The sequence below is a fragment of the Dermacentor andersoni genome, chromosome 2, assembly GCF_023375885.2.
Source record: "Dermacentor andersoni chromosome 2, qqDerAnde1_hic_scaffold, whole genome shotgun sequence".
Classification (NCBI taxonomy): domain Eukaryota; kingdom Metazoa; phylum Arthropoda; class Arachnida; order Ixodida; family Ixodidae; genus Dermacentor; species Dermacentor andersoni.
In genome coordinates, this window is record NC_092815.1 from 10,156,063 (window position 1) to 10,176,265 (window position 20,203).

General features: G+C 45.6%; 1 pseudogene; it reads right to left on the minus strand.

The window, feature by feature from the left end:
- Positions 1-1,646: 1,646 nt before the first annotated feature.
- On the minus strand, positions 1,647-5,670 carry LOC126542895 (uncharacterized; annotated as a pseudogene).
- Between the last annotated feature and the right edge of the window lie 14,533 nt (positions 5,671-20,203).

Sequence of the window (20,203 nt, forward strand, 5' to 3'; positions counted from 1 at the left end):
GAGTCCACCATGCGCGTTGCACCCACGCATTTCTTTTTTCTTTGCGCTTAACGATGAAGCGGTAGATATGACGTCTTACTTTTTAGAAAACAAATATTGGTTGTTGTATAGAGTTCCTGCACAGTGGCCGACGCGAACTTGTGCTCATCCCAGTTCACCGAATGAACAAAGAAAGAATGAGTTTGAAACAATGAACCGCATTGAAAGGTATGCGATCGGGAAGCCAATGCTGTGATCTGCAATTACTGCGGCCTGGTTCTTGTGGAACGGGGATGCGTTAGTAGCAGGCTTTATGAGCAGAATAACCTTTCGTTCGTTCAGCCAATCAAGTACTCAACCAATAAATCAATCGGTATATCAATTGATTCATCAATCAATCGGATGAGGTGGTGGTGATTTTGGTACAGGCAGGGTGCCTGGCAGACCTGAGCCATTGCACCACCTGAGTGTCTAATTCTACGCCAAATATGTCACCATATGTCAATCAGTTCAGCCTCTCTCAGAAATGTGCTAAGAATGCGCGACACTTCATGGCGAGGTTTCCGTGGTTTTTCCTGGACGACTAACTGTTCTAGACGTTCACCCGCCGTGGTTGCTTAGTGGCTTTGGTGTTGGGCTGCTAAGCACGAGTTCGCGGGATTGAATCGCGGCCACGGCGGCCGCATTTCGATGGGGGCGAAATACAGAAACAACCGTGTACTTAGATTTAGGTGCACGTTAAAGAACCCCAGGTGGTCTAAATTTCCGGAGTCCCCCGCTACGACGTGCTTCATAATCAGAAAGTGGTTTTGGCACGTAAAACCCCATAATTTAATCTTTTTTTTTTCTACACGTTCGTGAGTAATCGCTCTTCTTCCCATGCTGTCCAAAAGCCTCCTCCTTTCAGAACAGAAGCACTTGCTGGACCATATCAAATGATATATGTCGCCCACTTTTATTTCCCTATGGGAAACAACAGTGTAGCAGAGAAAAAGCTGCTGACTTCAGCTACGAGATTCCTGCACTATTACCAATCACAACGCCGTCGTGCAGCACCACCAGATGGCGCTCGCCTCCGCAAATCCGCGTTACACGTTAATTTATGATAACTCAAAGGGAAGCTCCCTAGTTTTCGAAGCGAGATCGGAATGCCTTAGAACACCCACCTATAAAGCGAGATATAAGAAGGAAGAAGAAGCATGTGCTTGCTGCGGTAAAGCTGGGGAAACTATGGAGCATGTTTTATTAGAATGTGAAGACGTCTACCCAGCGGTCGATATAGGCACCACTGGTCTCCTTGAAGCCCTTGGGTTCAGCGAGAGCAGTGCAAAAGTAAACATGTCCGCAATAAGGATTAGCAAGAGGCGATTGGAGGATTGGTGGAATAAAACTACGGAAACGACAAAACACGGAGACGTACAAAAACACAGTTCGCAATAGGGGATCAGAAAATTTGGTGGTGGGAGTTCAGCGTGTTCTGTTTTATTGTTTAACCAAGGTAGGACATTAGGCAGTATAATAGCAAGAGCTTGGTGGCGCAACCCACTGCCCCGCTCCAAAAGGGACGCTCCATAACATCCATCCATCCATCCATAGAGATTAGTGAGAGGCGATTGGAAGATTTGTGGAAGAAAAGTCGGAAAACGACAAAAAACGAAGACGTACAAAAGCAAAGTTCCCAATAGGGAATCAGAAAATTTGGTTGTGGGAGTTCGTAGTGTTTCTTTTTTTTCTTTTTTAAAGTAGGTAGGACATTAGGCAGTATAAAAGCAAGACCTTGGTGGCGCAACCCACCGCCCCGTTCCAAAGGGGACGCTCATAACATCCATCCCTCCATCCGCGGCAGCGGCGGCAATGCGGGAGGAGGAAACAAAAAGGACCAGAATGATGATGATGATGAAAAACTTTTATTCAATAAATTGAGAGTTTGCAGGCCAAAAATGGCCCTTTACATAGGTGGAGTCCTTAGTCTGGGACCCCACTGGACGAAGCTGATACCCGCGCCCGTTGGACTAGAGCCCTTTGAGACTCCAGCGCCAAGCAATTCAGTAGGGCTGCCTCCCATGCCTCTCTAGTGGGGGAAGGATTGGGGGAAGGGACGGATTCATCTGACATGCCCACACCATGTGAAAGTTATCGAAGACTTCCCCACAGTGAGGGCATCGCCCATCAACTTTCGGGTCAAAATGTTTTGCTATTGCAGGACACAACAGGGTGTTTGTCTGCAGGCCCCGCAGGGTTCGTTCATCGGCGTTACTCAGGCCCTTAGCAGGAACCGGGAAAAGCGGATGACGTTCGCAATAGTCTGCCAGAACTTCCCTGAACCGCAGAAGCGGTTGTCTAATCTCTGAGCCGGAAGAGTCTCGTTGAGGTGCCCGGTGGGTAAGCGCTCGGGCGGCCGCGTCCGCAGCCTCGTTACCTCTAAGGCCCTGGTGGCCCGGAGTCTAAATAATGCGTTTGGGTGAGGGGTCCGATTCCCTCACGGCTCGCTTTAAAATGCGGTAGGCTAAAGGTGATACCTCGCCCACCAGGTAGTGCTCACAGGCTCTGCGCGAATCTGTGATGATTACCTTCGAATTCTGGTCCGAGGCGGCAAGTGCTATAACAACCTCTTCGGCCTGCATGGAGTTGAGAGCGCGGTAGGAAAGTCCGTTAACTCGTTGGTCCTGCTGAACTACGGCAGCCCTGTAGATTCCAGTGGGCGACGGCCCTGCCACATCAACGTAGTATTATCAACGTAGAATTAGCTGTTCGAGGGCCCGAGCGCGCGCCTTTCGTCTGCCTTCATGTGTCTGGGTGTCCATGTTGCGCGGGAGTGGAGGAGCCCAGAGCTTGTGACGCCAGAGCTCCGGAAGCCTGCATGTCTCCTCTGGAATGCACTCGTGTTGTATGTGCAAGCGGTCTAGCAGGTGGCGCCCGGACACCATCTGCGAGAGTCTCGTGTATTGGTTCACAAGGTCGGCCTCCTTCAACTCCTGATAGGAGTTAAGCACACCTAGAGCCAACAACTTAGCGTTGCAGGTAGCCACCGGGAGGTCCAACGCTCGTTTTGTAACCTTCCTTAAGATGGCGTCGATGCGTTCATCGTGTTTCTTTGTAGTGCGAAGGTAGGGTACGGAGTATATAGGATCCTGCTGGTTACGAAGGCATGGGCGAGCCGAAGCGCGTCTCTGCCCCGCAACCCGCCGCGCTTGATGGAAACGCGGTGGATCATACGTCCGACCTGTTCGCCTACGCGCTTGAGTTTGGCGATAGTGGATCCCGGGCTGAGTCTGTGATGGATGAACAGACCCAGGATCCAGATCTCCTCGACCTCAATAATAGGACCTCCCATCAGAAAGAGACGCAAACTCGTGTTGTCTTTGGGATTGCTTCTGATGTGAAGAAGTTCCGATTTCGCAGGAGCGCATTGGAGACCACAGTGGATAGCATAGCTTTCGACGATGGCGGCGGCCCGCTGGAGACGGTCCGCCATTTCCCCAACGCTCCCTTCGGTAGTCCAAATTGTTATATCATCCGCGTAAAGTGCGTGTTGGATGCCTTCCACCCGGGCCAATTGTTGTGGAAGCTGCATCATGGCAATGTTGAAAAGGAGTGGCAACAAGACCGCTGCTTGGGGAGTGCCCGATGTGCCCATGGTGTATGGGCCATATTCCTCATCCTCGATCTTAAGGAGGGCCTGACGCTTCGAGGTCTGAGACCAGGCAGGATTCCGTAAAGGCTACTCAATAATAGACCATATTCACACTATCAATCAGGTGATAGAAAAATGTGCGGCATATAACCAACCTTTATATATAGCTTTCATTGATTACGAGAAAGCGTTTGATTCAGTCGAAACCTCAGCAGTCATGGAGGCATTCCGGAATCAGGGTGTAGACGAGCCGTATATGTAAAAATACTGAAATATATCTATAGCGGCTCCACAGCCACCGTAGTCATCCATAAAGAAAGCAACAAAATCCCAATAAAGAAAGGCGTCAGGCAGGGAGATACAATCTCTCCAATGCTATTCACAGCGTGTTTACAGGAGGTATTCAGAGACCTGGATTGGGAAGAATTGGGGATAAGAGTTAATGGAGAATACCTTAGTAACTTGCGATTCGCTGATGATATTGCCTTGCTTAGTAACTCAGGGGACCAACTGCAATGCATGCTCACTGACCTGGAGAGGCAAAGCCGAAGGGTGGGTCTAAAAATTAATCTGCAGAAAACTAAAGTAATGTTTAACAGTCTCGGAGGAGAACAGCAGTTTACAATAGGTAGTGAGGCACTGGAAGTGGTAAGGGAATACATCTACTTAGGACAGGTAGTGACGGCGGATTCAGATCATGAGACTGAAATAATCAGAAGAATAAGAATGGGCTGGGGTGCGTTTGGCAGGCATTCTCAGATCATGAACAGCAGGTTGCCATTATCCCTCAAGAGAAAAGTTTATAACAGCTGTGTCTTACCAGTACTCACGTACGGGGCAGAAACCTGGAGGCTTACGAAAAGGGTTCTACTTAAGTTGAGGACGGCGCAACGAGCTATGGAAAGAAGAATGATAGGTGTAACGTTAAGGGATAAAAAAAGAGCAGATTGGGTGAGGGAACAAACGCGAGTTAATGATATCTTAGTTGGAATCAAGAAAAAGAAATGGGCATGGGCAGGACACGTAATGAGGAGGGTAGATAACCCATGGTTATTAAGAGTTACGGAATGGATTCCAATGGAAGGGAAGCGTAGCAGAGGGCGGCAGAAAGTTAGGTGGGCGGACGAGATTAAGAAGTTTGCAGGGACAACATGGCCACAATTAGTACATGACCGGGGTAGTTGGAGAAGTATGGGAGAGGCCTTTGCCCTGCAGTGGGCATAACCAGGCTGATGATGATGATGATGATGATAATGATGATGATGATGATGATGACGACGCTTTGAGAGGAAATCTCTGACGTAGGCGAATGCCTTGTGTCCGCAATCCGTGGTGCTCAGGTTTGCCAGGATGCTGCCGTGACGAACGTTGTCAAAGGCCCCCCTAAGATCGAGGGCAAGGATGGCCTTGTCGTTGTGGCGCATGGCCGTGGGTCGTATTATGTCGCGATGCAGTTGGAGGTGGACGTCCTGTGCAGACATATGCGGGCGGAAACCAAACATAGTGTCTGCAAAGAGGCCCTCAGCCTCCATGTACAGAGAGAGGCGATCCCGAACCATCTTCTCCATAAGTTTGCCCGCACACGAAGTGAGTGAGATGGGCCTTAGGTTGTCGGTATTTACGGTCTTGCCTGGCTTAGGGATGAAAGTGACCAAGGAGGTCTTCCAATCGGGAGGGAGTGGACGCCCGTCCCAGATCTGATTAATGTACTCTAGCAAATGAAGGCAGACCGAGTCCGGAAGATTCGCCAATAGTTTCACTGTTATGCGATTGCGGCCCGAAGCCGTACCTCTGCGCATCTTAGCTAAAGCCGCCCTAAGGTCGTGGAATGTAAAAGGGGCATCAAGATCTGGATTAGGCTTCCCCGCGTACTCGTACTCAGGCCCAATCGGGTCCTCTATGCGACAGAGATACCTGTCACACAGCGTGTCCGCGAGTTCAGCTGTAGTGCCTTGGTACCCGTGCAATGCCCGCAGAAGTTGTTGTTGCGTCTCCCCTCTCGTCTGAGTGGGGTCAATGAGGCTGCGAAAGAGACGCCACGTCCCTCTCGAGCTCATCTGACGCGCTGCCGAATTGCACTTTTCTATCCAATTTGAGTCCGTGAGCCGTGAATTTGAGTCCGTAAGACCAATCATACAGATGTTAAACAGTGTTGGGGAGATGACGGCGCCCTGAGGAGTGCCTCACCCTCCGAGGGGCACATCTTCGGAGCGGAAGTCTCCAATGCGAAGCTTGGCCTTCCGGTCAGTTAGAAAATAGCTGACGTAGTTGTGGAATCTGGAACCGAGACCCAGGTCTGAAATGGTCTTGACGATGAAGGTGTGGAGCACGTTGTCGAAAGGTTCACACTCGAAAAACATCCGAAAATGTTGGCAAAAAGCGGGAGCCGAGCGAACCACGTCAGATATGGCTCAAACCCACTGCCCACGTCTCATGTGACTCGCCGCGCCGAGCTCCGCCCCGCCGCCGGCTTGGCACGTGCGATCTCCGCAGCTGGGTCGCCGCCTGACTGCGTGACTCGCCGCGCATGGATGGATGGATGGATGTTATGAGCGCCCCCTTTGGATAGGGGCGGTGGATTGCGCCACCAAGCTCTTGCTATTACACTGCCTAATGTTCTACCTAGGTTAAACAATAAAAAAGAAAAAAAAAAACACTATGAACTGCCACGCCCAAATTTTCTGATCCCCTATTGCGAACTCTGCTTTTGTACATCTCCGTTTTTTGTCGTTTCCCTACTCTTCTTTCACCAATCCTCTAATCGCCTCTTACTAATGCCTATTGCGGACATGTTTATTTTTCCACTGCTCCCGCTAAACCTAAGGGCATGAAAACCACAGCGACCACAAATCGGCCAGGCGAAGCAAGGAAATAACATCCTCGCCCATTTCGTTTTCTTGGTTCCGCTTGCTTCTTTCTTCTTCTTCTACGTTTTTTTGCTTTTTTCCTGATATTCCAGCCATAAAGTCCGCGGAAGGACGACGAGCCGCAAGAAAATAAGCGAGCGATAGTGATTAGTATGGCGGTATTTTGAGCCCTGACCGTGTTCTCTGTCGCTGCAGTGGCTTGATGGGGCTAGAAAACAAACTTGCGAGAAAAGAATTCATCAGCCCTTCCACTCCGTGAAGTAGGACAAGCAGCGAAGCTGTGGTGTGTCTTACCTCACTCGACACATCGATGTATGTAGAGATATTATTATTATTATTATTGTTGTTATTATTATTATTATTATTATTATTATTATTATTATTATTATTATTATTATTATATATTTATTTATTTATTTATTTATTTATTTATTTATTTATTTATTTATTGGCTGGGACCTCTTGTACATTACAGAATCAAGGTTCTTGTTTATAACACCCATTCTTTCTCTACACTTTATTACTGTCTGCTCGTGTGGGGTACCACATCACGTACGAATGTAGAGAAGATACATATACTTCATAAAAACTTTCTGCGAGCACTATTTATCTTAACTTACAATGCCACACGTCACACTTATTTCCGAAAGCAAATATAATACCCGTGTTTAACCTTTATAATTACAAGTTCAGTCAAGCTTTCAAACGGGAGGTAAAAGAGAATTTACAGTTTCTTCATGAGTTATCCAATCTCACCAGGAAGACACATTCTTACATTACAAGGTGCACGGAACAGTGGAATGTAGTCATTCCACGAGCCAATTATTCTACACCACAGATGTCATACACACTACCAACATTTTTAAATTCGTTTCTGAAATCGTCTTGATATTTATATAACTGATGTACGAGCTTTACGTGAACATTTTGTCACTCAATCTTTCTTAAATAACTGAAGAGGGTTTTTCATGAACTTTGTGTTTTTGCGTTTATTTTTTGTGCATGTTTCACATGTAGTCAATTGCTATGCATATATATACCTCCTGTTCAATCGCTGTTTGCCTTGGAAAGGAGGCTGCGGGCTCTAGTCAAGTCGCTTGCCTCTAAAGTGACATTTACCCGCAGCCTCCTCCATCACTGATGGAGTTATTATTATTATTATTATTATTATTATTATTATTATTATTATTATTATTATTATTATTATTATTATTATTATTACTATTATTATTATTGTTGTTGGTGTTGTTGTTGTTGCTGTTGTTGTTGTTGTTGTCATTGTTATTATTGTTATTATTGTCGCTGTTGTCGTGTTGTGGTCGTCGTCGTTGTTGTTGTTTGTTTGTTTTTTGTTTTTTTGTTTGTTTGTTTATTAATGACATTACGACAGTAATTCCAAACTCTTCAATTGTGGTATATGCTGATGACGCGAAACTTTTCAAAGCGGTAAAAAATGTCTATGATTGCGCCACCCTTCAGAAGGACATTGCAAATTTTGCGTGATGATGCACTAAAAACAAGCTGGTCATAAATGCATTAAAAACGAAAGCTGTAAAGTTTACCCTAAATACTAAGAAGGCTATATTTCCCAATAGGGTTAAAGATGTTCCCCTGCCAAGAGCTCAGGGAAAGAAGGGCCTTGGAGTGGACTTCGATAGCTCTCCGAATTTCTCGCCCCAGGCTCAACAGGCGGGGCCGCGTGCACTTCGAACGCTCGGCACACCATGTCGGGTGACGAGAGACTTCAAACAACCTGGGCCATTTGCAACTTTATGTAAGACCGTATGCCTTCCAGTGCTTGAGTAGGCCTCCGTGGTTTGGGGCAGCACTTGTAGGTAAAATTGTGAACTTCTTTTTTATTTATTTCAATCAATAGTGGTAGAAAAGCATTTAGCATTGCGCAGCATCCCCACAACGTCTCTCTTCCTTCTTCCCTACGTAACCTAAACCTGACGCGAGGATCCAAGTCCACCCCCCCCTCCTTCGTAGCCCCCCGCCTAGGGCCACATGGGACTGCAATGCAGCTGGATTCGACGAAATTTATAAACGCCGCAGTGGCTTCACTAAGGGCCTCACTTCCTTCGACATGGCAGCAGATTGCAGGGAGCAACAAAACAAACATTAACACAAATACAAACATAATCGAGCATATGGACGCGCAAGCCATTGTAAAAAAGATATAAAAATAAAAAAAGCAAGTGAAATAGAATATGCACGTATACTCCACAGGGAAAGCTACCGAAAATGTATATTCAGCGAAGCCATGGCAAATACACCATGAGAAATGATGACACACGCACACACGAAAAGCAAGAACTCTCAGTGGCTTGAAGAAGTTCGGCCTTTCCGACAGATGGCAGCCCCCTTGCACGAATCGATATAGATCGGAAATTTGACTCGATTATTAAATGAAAAAGCAAAAGACAGTTGTACCGTAACACGTGCATCACGGAACGAGAGTTAACAAAAAAAAAAGGAAAACGAAAAAAGGGTGAGGTAATGGTTCTGGGAAAGGACTCAGTGTCGTGAGCCCAGTACAAATCTCTTAAAACAAGCGAAGAAAAGTATTTTGACGCGCGCAACCTTTCTCCAGCATAGCGCGGCAAATACAAACCCTTCTTTGGTGGATTTGGTGCGCCAGGGGATCAGATTGACTGTGCTGCCCCGCCGTTCCCGTCTCCCGCTCTTTCTCAAGTCATCCGTCTGCCGTCGAGGCAGTGTGAGAAAATCCCAGAGCGACGGTAGTGCGGCTCCAAGCATTGGCGCAAGCCGCTTCGCCGCCAACCCGATTCGCTGTCACGCCGCGACAGCTGTGGGCTCATGCGAGGGAGAGCCCGCAATTCTTCTTTCCAGCTCAGACAGCTTGACGTCGACCGAGAGCTACCGCCTTCGTGGATAGAGAAACAAGAAAGCGAGAGGAATAGGACAGTAAAGCTACACGCGTGTCCCATGTCGTTGCACTACAGAGGCAAAACTATGGGGATGCGAGGGTGCCTCAGTGAAGGCCGCGACGACGCAGTGGTAAAACGACATGTCAATTCTTGGCAATTCTTTCTTCGGTACCTCTGCGCCCTCATTTAGCACTTCCCTTACGTGTTCTTTTTTTCTTTTTACTGCGAAGGCATTATGTGCCCCAAAACATGAAAATCCGTTGGCGTAACCGAAAGATGGTACCGAAAGTGGTGGAACTCTTCTGACCAGGCAGAGTAACGTGCAAGGGTACTGCCAAAGGAATATTGACATTCTCATTTTTGCTGTCGCGAGTGTGTCAGTTTTTTGGAACGAGTACATGAGATCGCTTTATTTAACAGTCGGTGCAAAAGTAGTGCCGAGGTTTACTACGATATAGTGCACCAATAAATCTATCTGGTGGCTGGAAAGAGACGGCAAGTTCTCGCGTCATATAGAAAACATTCTTTTTTAACGTCCCTATTTCCCGCTGTTTTCTGGTTTCTCCAGAATCCAAGTAATCCGGCTCAATGTAATACTGCAGTACATTTCAACGTCCGCATTTTAACCGATTACGCGACAATAGGTACTAGGTTAACAATACAGCAGAGGCATCGGTGTTGTTCCTACCGGTTCTTAATCATTCAGCGATGTTTTCTTTAACAGTGCCTGTTTGCCTCGTCAGGTGCAAAAGTACGTCTACCTACACGTAACCGCCTTCGAGCCCTTAGATGCTATGGTTGCAGGAAAACACGGCTCATGGTGAGTCGCTGGCCACAGCAGAAGCTTTTGGTAGCTGCTTATCTTTTTGTACGTGAGTCAGCGCCCATGCTTGCAAAGAAGCAGATGTATAGCCTCGAGAGCATCGTTCCTTTCTCTATATAGGATTGGATTGTGCGGCCTCTGAACTGGCTGAGCGGCGTGCAAGCTAAAATGGCTCTCTCTTAGATTGTGCTCTTCTTCCTGTTCCACGTGCTATACTGTAACCGCAAAACATGCGCCCACAAATACCGCTCTAGAGGCGTGCGCCACATTCCTGGCATTTCGGGAAGCCGAGCTCTGCTTGCTTAGTTTATCTCTTATACTTAAAAAAAGTGTCTTCTCTTATTGTCGCTACTTCTTTCATGCCTGTTTTGCAATCCGCACGCTCCTTCTTCTCCCACTCGTGGTGTTGCCGTCTCTCTGAGCGCGATATCGCGGAGCCAAACACCCGAATCCGACTCTGCGCTGCTCGCCTCTTCTTTTGTTGGGGCCTCTTGCTGCTTTTGATCAGGAGTTGCCAATGCCGCTCCACATGCGGGTCCTTTTATCTCCGTTTCGTAAAGGTACCCGAGCGCGCAAGCACGCGTTCATTTCAAAGGGCGACGCCATCCAAAGAAAGCGCTGTGTATGCTGAAACATTGCGCACGTTCGCGGGCGGATGAGAGCGGAAGCTGCTGCAGCTCGGCTCAGTGTGCTTCTATCGAGTGCTCTCCTTCGCTCAATTCATATAGTTTCCGTGTCTTGCTCTAGGCACAGTGCTTTCTTTGGGCCAGTGCGGGCAGCAATTCGGAAATGGACGTGCGCGTGGGAGCGCTGGTAGGGCTGTGTTTGAGACCCCTGAACACAGGAACACCGTATCGCACGCGTCACGCATTGCAAGGCACGCCTTAGTGTCTATGCTTAAACGTGGTGGCTGAGTGAGTGAGTGAGTGAGTGAGTGAGTGAGTGAGTGAGTGAGTGAGTGAGTGAGTGAGTGAGTGAGTGAGTGAGTGAGTGAGTGAGTGAGTGAGTGAGTGAGTGAGTGAGTGAGTGAGTGAGTGAGTGAGTGAGTGAGTGAGTGAGTGAGTGAGTGAGTGAGTGAGTGAGTGAGTGAGTGAGTGAGTGAGTGAGTGAGTGAGTGAGTGAGTGAGTGAGTGAGTGAGTGAGTGAGTGAGTGAGTGAGTGAGTGAGTGAGTGAGTGAGTGAGTGAGTGAGTGAGATGTGTGCCAGTTTGTGTTTGTACGTGCTCTGTGTTACGTATATATAGCGTAAGGGGGAACACTATTTCAATCTGATGAAGCCGGTATTGTCGATGTGCCCTTGCAGCTATTTTCATTGAAAATTGTTCTATTCATCTTTCGTGTAGTTTATACCGGTCATCTACCTTAAAGAAAGAGAAAAAATAAAGAAAGAAAAAATGAAACAAACAAGATCGTTAATAATTGAGCATAGCGCTAGTGTTTCTTCTTATAAGCACGTGGCTTGTCTTGGTTGTTGGGTACCAGCATAGAGTTAGCAGCTAGCGGGATCCTCGAATAGACCCGTGTGCATGCGACGTTCGTCAGGGATAACTACAGCGTTGACATAAGTGCAATCCAGTGTTCGTGTGAAGTACGGTGCAAGCAGGCTTTTCTCTGCACGCAGTTTCCCAACTGCGTGTCCGGAGCAGGCCCACCGTTCAGCCCGTGCGAACAGCGACAAGCGAGCGCTCAGTGCTCGCTCATTCGTGGTGCCGGTGTTAAAACACGGTGGCAATTAACTCAAGACCCGTTCCCATCTCATTCTGCTTTTATTCTTGTCCGATCTGGATATTTCATTCATTGATAAGTACTGTAGCTATGCAGCACGCCCACTTAGAAAAGACTGTCTGAGCCGATCATCGTAAAACATATCTTATTCACTGGCGTCGAAGCAACCTTAAGCGCCGCACCTGATCGCCTGGCAACAGCAGGGAAGACTCGGCGAAAGTGCTCTACTTAGTACCTTGCCGAAGACCAGTGTTACTTTCTTATTATTCTGAGCTCTCCATTCTGTTTAGCCTATTTGAATTGGTATTTCATGAGTAGCCAAGTGGTTCGTTAATATCGTTTTGTTAACGCCCAAGGCACAGCTCGGAACCTTCGCGGCAAGCCCTGTCCGGGTAAGTCCTGGAGGCTCGAGTCCGGAACCCGACAGTCCGTCTTCGCCTCACGGTAAGATGGCTGAAGTTCTGCCTGCGTCGCTTGCTCGAACTCTGGTAACTACCCTCTTTCTGTCAGCGCGCCTCGCTATTCTGCCGCTCCGGTCCATTTGTCTCTTCTGAATTGGTGAACCTCGGAGTACCGTGTTCACTAGTGATAGACCCCTGCGAACGCCGTAGGTTCTTCCGATTGGTTTACATTCCTTTTTTTTTTCTTCTTGCGCCGAGCGTTATCGTGCTTGACGGTTCTCGCCGCCGCCGTCTTTCACCTAGCACGGGATTCACCTCCGCGCGCGCACTCTTTGCCGTCCTGCTCTTGTCTTCACCCAATCACTGTCTCGCGCACTAGACACATCACAGGGCCCTTTTTCTGGCTCACGGCTAGGAAACAGACCGTTGTCTGTCAAGCGCTTACAGCTGCAATGGACCTTGAAGTGAACTTAGCTGTCAGGGAAGTGCACAAGTAGAGTTAAGGTTCTCAGATAAACAAGGTTACCGAGGAGGGGAGAGCCACGCCAGAATGAAGCCAGGGCAATAAGCAGCCATTTTCTCAAAAGAAGCTGGAGTAAGCGTCCAATGCGTGCCCATAGATGGGCTGAAGTCAGCGGCAAATATAACCCCGACATTATTTTCTTTTCTTTCTTTCTTTTTCTTTTAATGTAATATGGACAGGGAGAAATTATAAAGGACGAACACAGTAAGACAGATAGATACGAGTGCTGTTAAAAGGTAACTTTATTTCATCCATCCCGCACTCACGCATGCAAGCATGGACACACTAGCCAAAGAGACAAGGAGAGCACGTAATTTTCTGACACTTAGTGCTTGCGTATATGGCATGGCAGTTGAGGTAATATATTATAGGGTTAGCAACAACAAAAAATGGACACAGGATCGTGTGCGTTCTGCTGCTTCTTTTCCGGAATCATTCAAGGAAATTCGCTAAGTATTGTATCTTTTTACGGACGAGCTCAACTTTTTATTTAAAAATACATGCAGAAGATGCACCCTGACCTAAAATTGAACATATGTGCGCCATAAAACTGAGCTTTTCCCATTTATTGATGAAGCAAAAAGATTCTAACACTCTTCGCCGGCATCGATTATGAAGCTGTCTAGCCTTACCAGCAATATAGGGGTGTTACGTCGTTTGCTCTTCTTTACTCAGCTAAAGAAAGAACAGTGGACGCAGAAAGAAGCGTCCGAGTGTCCGCCTTATAAAGCATTTTCATCTAGTAAAAAAAAAAAGAAAAGAAAGGGTCGTAGTTTGCGTCCATTTACTTCTTCTATACATTTGCACTCATACTCGTTTTCGCGGGCTTCCGCTTGTACTCCTGCAGATCACGAGCATGCGTGCGGAGCGGTGAAAGGTACGCCTGTGGGGTTTGCCTGTTCAGGGCCGCCTGCACACGTCACATTCCGGAACTACAAGGCCAAAACCATTTAGAAATTGTTCCATATTGAGTGCCCAAAACACATATATCGCGCATAAATCAAAAGTTTTTAGGCACGTAGGGCCCTCTTGGCTGTACTTGTCGGCGATAAGGTAGCCTCGCCGCCTAAGGGATTATCTAACTAAGCTATGTCGAATCCTCGGTTGTCATAGTCGGAAGCTCGAAGCCTTCAATAAGGTTCCTTTTTCAATTTGAAGATGGTGAGCTTGAAATTCGTATCCTCCAGTGCACAACATCTGCAGGCTTGGAGTGACGCCTGACGCAGGCAAAAGATGCCGAGAGCGAGTGGGGCTACACTAATTCAGGTACAACCAAATTAGGAGGGCCCACTAAGCTTCGACAAAGGCACTCCCTCACCAGAACCGGAATTGACCTCCCTGGTGCAGTATTCGGCCGCTACCTCGCGAATGATTCCTACAGTTAACTCATGGCCCTCAGTCCACAGCAGCTGCGGAGCATCTCACCAAGGTGGCGGTCAGACCTGTAACGCAGCAGAGGCTGCTAAGAATCTCTGAGTCCAGGCAGGCTGCCAATGGAAACTGACCCAGTCGACCCTTAATTGCCGAACTCTGTCGAGTGAGGCTATCTTAGCAGGACTCTTTGAGAAACTATCGGACATCGTTTGAGATATCATCGGCCTTAGTGAGGTTGGAAGAACTGGTGCATGACGCTTATACATTGCTGAATAACGGACATGTCCTTTGCTATAGCGGTATCCCAGATAAGAAGCCATACGAAGTAGGATTCCTAATCCATAAGGACATAGCGGGCAACGTTGACGAATTCTATAGCAATAATGCTAGGGTAGCTGTAGTTGTAATCAAACTTAATAAGAGGTGTAGATTAAAGGTAGTACAAGCCTACGCTCCGAAATCCAGTGACGGCGATGATGAAGTAGATCAGTTTTATGAAGATGTGAATTAGCGATGAGAAAAGTGCGAACTCAGTATACTGTATTAATGGGCGACTTCAATGCCAAAGAGGGGAAAAAGCAGGCCGGGGAACAAGCAGTTGGCAACTACGGCGTTGATTCTAGAAGCACTAGAGGAGAGATGCTGGTACAATTCGCAGAAAAGAATAAGCTTCGAATAATGAACACCTTTTTCAAGAAGTGTAGCAACAGAAAGTGGACCTGGAAAAGCCCTAATGGCGCAACAAGAAATGAAATTGATTCCATACTTTCTGCTGATACCAACATAGTGCAGGATGTAGAAGTGTTACGTAGGGTGCAGTGATCAGAGGTTACTGAGGGCTAGGATTCACCTTAATTTGAAGGAAGAGTGAAATTGGTCAAGAAGAAACAGGTCCACCTAGAGGCAGTAAGGGTAAATAAAGGCAGACAAATTCAGGCTGGTACTTGCAAACAAATATACAGCCTTAGAACAGAGAGATGATGATGACATAGAGGTAATTATTGAAACCCTAACTAGGTTGGCTTCAGATGCAGCAACTAAAGAGTGAAGCAAAGCACCAAAGCAACCAGTAGGCAAGCTCTCTCAAGTAACAAAGGACCTAATAAATAAACGACAAAAAATGAAAGTGTCCAACTCAAGAGATAGGATAGAATTCGCGGAACTGTCAAAACTGATCAGCGAGGCGAGAATAGGCGATATACGAAATTATAGCGTGAGAAAGACTGAAGCCGTAAAAGATGGACGCAACCTGAAATCAGTGAGGAGGAAACATGACCGAGGACAAACCAGCAGGGTAACATACAAATAAGCAGGGTAACATCATCAGCAATCACGAAGATATAGCAAAACCAACGGAACAATTCTATGCTAACCTTTACAGCACCCAGAGTAGTCAGAATACCTCAATCAGAAACAGTAATGACCAGGATACAGAAACTCCTCCTATATCTAGCGATGAGCTCAGAGGGGCCTTGCAAGACATGAAACGAGAAAAAGCGGCAGGAGAAGATGGAAAAACAGGCGATATAATCAGAGATAGAGGAGACATAATGCTTGGAAAACTGGCGGCTCTTTATAGGAAGTGTCTGTCGGCTGCAAGGGTCCCAGAAACCTGGAAGAATCGCCTAGATTGTACTAATCCACAAACAGGGAGACGGTAGAGAATTGAAAAGTTAAAGGCCCATCAGTTTACTCCAAGTGTTGTATAAAATATTCATGAGAATAACTTACAATAGCATAAAAGAAATACTGGAAGTGAACCAAGGGAACAAGCTGGCTTCAGAAAGGGATATTGTATAATGAATCGCATCCATGTCACCAATAAGGTAATCGAGAAATCCGCAGAGTAAAATCAGCCCCAGTATATGGCTTTCGTAGATTATGAAAAGGCATTTCATTCAGGAGAGGTACCAGCAGTCATAGAAGCATTAGGTAAGCAAGGAGCGCAGGACGCTTGCATAAATATCTTGGAAAATATCTACACAGATTTCACAGCTACCTTAATTCTCTACACGAAAAGTAGGAAGATACCTATGTAGAAAGGGGTCATACAAGGAGACACGATCTCTCCAATGATATTCCCTGCGTGCTTGGATGAAGTATTCAAGCTATTAAACTGGGAAGGCTTAGGAGTGAGGATCAACGGCGAATGTCACAGCAACCTGCGGTTTACAGATGTCATTGTCCTGTTCAGCAACACTGGGTACGAGTTACAACAAATGCTTGAGGACCTTAACAGAGAGAGGCTAAGAGTGGGGTTGAAGATTAACATGCAGAAGACTAAGATAATGATGAATAACCGGGCAAGGGAACAAGAGTTCAGGATCGCCAGTCAGCCTCTAGAGTCTGTAAAGGAGTTGCTTTACCTAAGTCAATTTCTCGCAGGAAACCCTGATCATGAGAAGGAAATTAACAGAAGAATAAAAATGGGTTGTAGCGCATACGGCAGACATCCTCAGCTCCTGACTGGAAGCTTACCATTATCATTGAAAGGAAACATGGACCATTAGGGATACAGAATGGATGCCTAGAGAAGTGAAGTGCAGTCGAGGTGGGCAGACGACAAGGTCTTTTTTTACATTTGAAAAGCTGGTCGGAATCGTGTTAGCGACACATCTATTTTTCTGTACGAGGCAGAGCAGAAATTCCTTTCACGCTTACTCAGATAACGTGTTTTTTACCCGAATCTGATTGATGCCTTGTGTGCGTGCGCATGCACTCAGGGTCTGGGAGGGCCACGTATGTAGGATGCTTTTATGCTCATGAAACAGTTGAGGTAAGCGCCTGTGTTATCTCCCTTCTTGTGTGTGTGGTTCTCATGCAAAACTCGTTTATGATGCCGGATAACCAACTAGCCCAGGAGTTCACTCTTCTAGAGGCCTTCATCCTGCAGTGAACATAAAATAGGCTGATGATGATGACATGGAAAATAGGAAGGCAGGAGAGGGAAATTCAAGATGATAAGCAAAACGAGAACAAGGTAAAAGCGGGAGCCAACGTTTCGACAAGTGGACTCGTCTTCTTCAAGGCGACATATGCGCTCCTCGGCGCAGCATACATAGTTAAGGTTCTTCTAAAGGGGAGTGGGGATAAGGCGGGTGGGCGAGGCAATGACCGAGAGTGTGTAGAATTGGAAAGGTGCCATTCACACGGCCGTGTGTGCTTTTCACACGGCCGTGTGAAGACACAGCCGTTTGAAGACAGGAGGGATCATATGCTCCTCTGGAGGTCAGTGAGCTATCGTATCTCTGAAAGACAGAATAAAGGAAGCGGCAGGAAATAGTACTCGTGAAAAAATATTAAAATGAAATCCATATAACAATACAGAAAAGAAGTAAAGGTGAAAACAGAGGAAAAGCGCTAAGTAGCCCAATGAAAAATAACTAAGTTCTGTTGCCTATAGCTTAAAATTTAGCATAGCGAAGAGATTCTAAAGCTCAATTTGAAACGGTAATGTCTGTTGATTGCAATGTCTTGAAATTATGAATGAGGTATGATTCTGCGTATTTTCTGTCTCGCGCAGAGCCAAAATTTGACTGTAGTATGTAGAGTTTAAGTTCATCGAAGTAATGACCTGGTTGGTTGAAATGCTCGGCGACGGCTTTCAGGAGCTTTTCAGCTATGTCCGAGTGATGTCCGTTTAGCCTTTTTAAACTAAAAAGCTACCGCTTTTACCGTTTGCTACCGCTACCGTTTTGCTCATATGCATTACATGAATTATATCTTTTATTGTTATTTTGTCTGCTCGAGACACGTTTGCTCATTCACATTGGATACTTGCCACTTACGGTTCGGTTTCTTATCTTTTCGTTTCTAGAAGGGACATTAGTTGAAACTTTGAGGACAAGCGTCAAGACTGGCTCAGAGGTTTGAGTTTGAGTTTGAGTTCGAGTTTATTCAACCACATGGCAGGTACATAAAAGTGCACATGGGCGTGGTTAGGTGTGATGGGAAAAAAGCTGAATTTAACAGCTTGACTGGCCCCATCACCTGGAATACAACGTTTCATTACAAATTACAGGCAGCGGAGAGCGACAATACAAAAGGAACGCACATATGGCCCGTCACAGCAAAGCGCAAAATAAAACTCTGAAATATATAAAAAATACATTAAACAACAAAGCAATAGATAATGCATGACATTAGTTAACCATCACGAAAGTGACCTAGTGTTACATGAAGAGGACATTCAGGACATTTTATGTAGTATATCAGTATTGGACAAATTACGTAAACTTTCAATTGTTAATTTACATTTGTTCACTACACTCGGCAGGCAGAAATGTAATGTTTGCAGTCCATAATTAGTACGAGGACATGGTACATACCAATTCTCTGTATGTCGGGTAAGGCGACTGGCCGGATTTGGTTGCAAATCGGCCAACGTATGTAAAAGGGTACTTCCTCTGGGTATTTCTAATTTAAAAGTTGACAAGAGCCTATATTCGTAATAAATGTTCACTCTTAAAATTATATACTTTATGAATAATGAAGCAGTGTGTGCGTTATGCGATACACCTTCAATACACCTCAGGGCATTTTTTTGCAGCACGACCAGATTATTTAATGATGCTTTAGAGCCTGTGGACCAAACCAGATGACAATAGTGTAAATGCGAAGAAAAAAGAGCGTTATATAATAATAGCTTTTGTTTTACAGGTAATATATTGTGACACCGACGCAGCACACCCAAAACTCTGCAAAGTTTATGGCTTATGTAATCCGTATGGTGATTCCATGCCATATGTTCATGGAAGAGAACACCGAGAATTTTAACAGTTTGGAAAAATTCAATTTCGTTATTATTAAGGGTCAGCTTGAGAGTCGTGTCGTATAATTTGGATTTCGCACGGAACAGTACAGCCTTGGTTTTAGAGCAGTTAATATGTAGTGAATTTGCTATAGTCCATGCATATATTTTATTTACCACTTCATTTGCAGACACGATGAGGTCGTCAGCCATTTCACCAGAAAAAATCGACTGGTATCATCCGCGTAGATTACATAATCTACAGAGCTGTCAATTTGTACAATATCGTTAATAAAAATAATAAATAACAGGGGTCCCAATATGCTTCCGTGAGGTACCCCATATTTAACTTTCATGGGTGATGATAGCTCTCGGTTGGTTGAGACGCATTGTTGCCGATTAGATAAATAGCTTTTGATTAAAGTTAAAATAACACCATGAACTCCATAAAATTGGAGTTTTTCTAACATTGTAGCATGATTTATCCTATCAAATGCCTTGGAGAAATCTAGGAATATTCCTAGGGTAAGGTTTTTTGCTTCCACATTCCTTAGAATCAATTCCTTTTGGTAAAGTAAGGCACTTTCTGTAGACAAGCCTGACTGAAAGCCGAATTGTGACGACGTAATAACCTTATGTCTATTAAAAAACTTAGACAGGCGAATGAAAATAAGTTTTTCGCACCCCCTAGAAAAAACCGGCAAAATTGATATGGGTCTATAATTACCTAAAATGCCCTTGTCTCCACCCTTATATATAACCGTTACCTTAGCAGTTTTCATTCTTTGGTGAAGCACTCCTCTGGCAAACACGAGATTATAAATGTGAACTAAGTAGGCACATATCAGATCCAAGATAAATATTATAGGTTCTAATTTTAAGCCATCTATGTCCTCGCTTTTACTCATTTTGAAGGTTCGAAAAACACTGATGACCTCCTGCGCGTCTGTGGGATTCGCAAACAAAGAATCAGTTAGTGGGGGAGGCAAATAATCTAATGAATCACAATTTCGAGTACTGTCAACCAATGAGGTAAAATACTCATTGAACTTGTTTGCAAGAACTGCACCTTTGTATAATTCATTGTTGATAGAGAATTCACAAATATCGTTAGTAACTTGTCTAGCAGATATGATAGAATTTAGTTTGTTCCACTTGTTTGGAATCAATGACACCATCAAAAATCATGAAGTAATAATTACGTTTGGCTTGTTTCTGTAAGTGAGTTTGTTTCTGT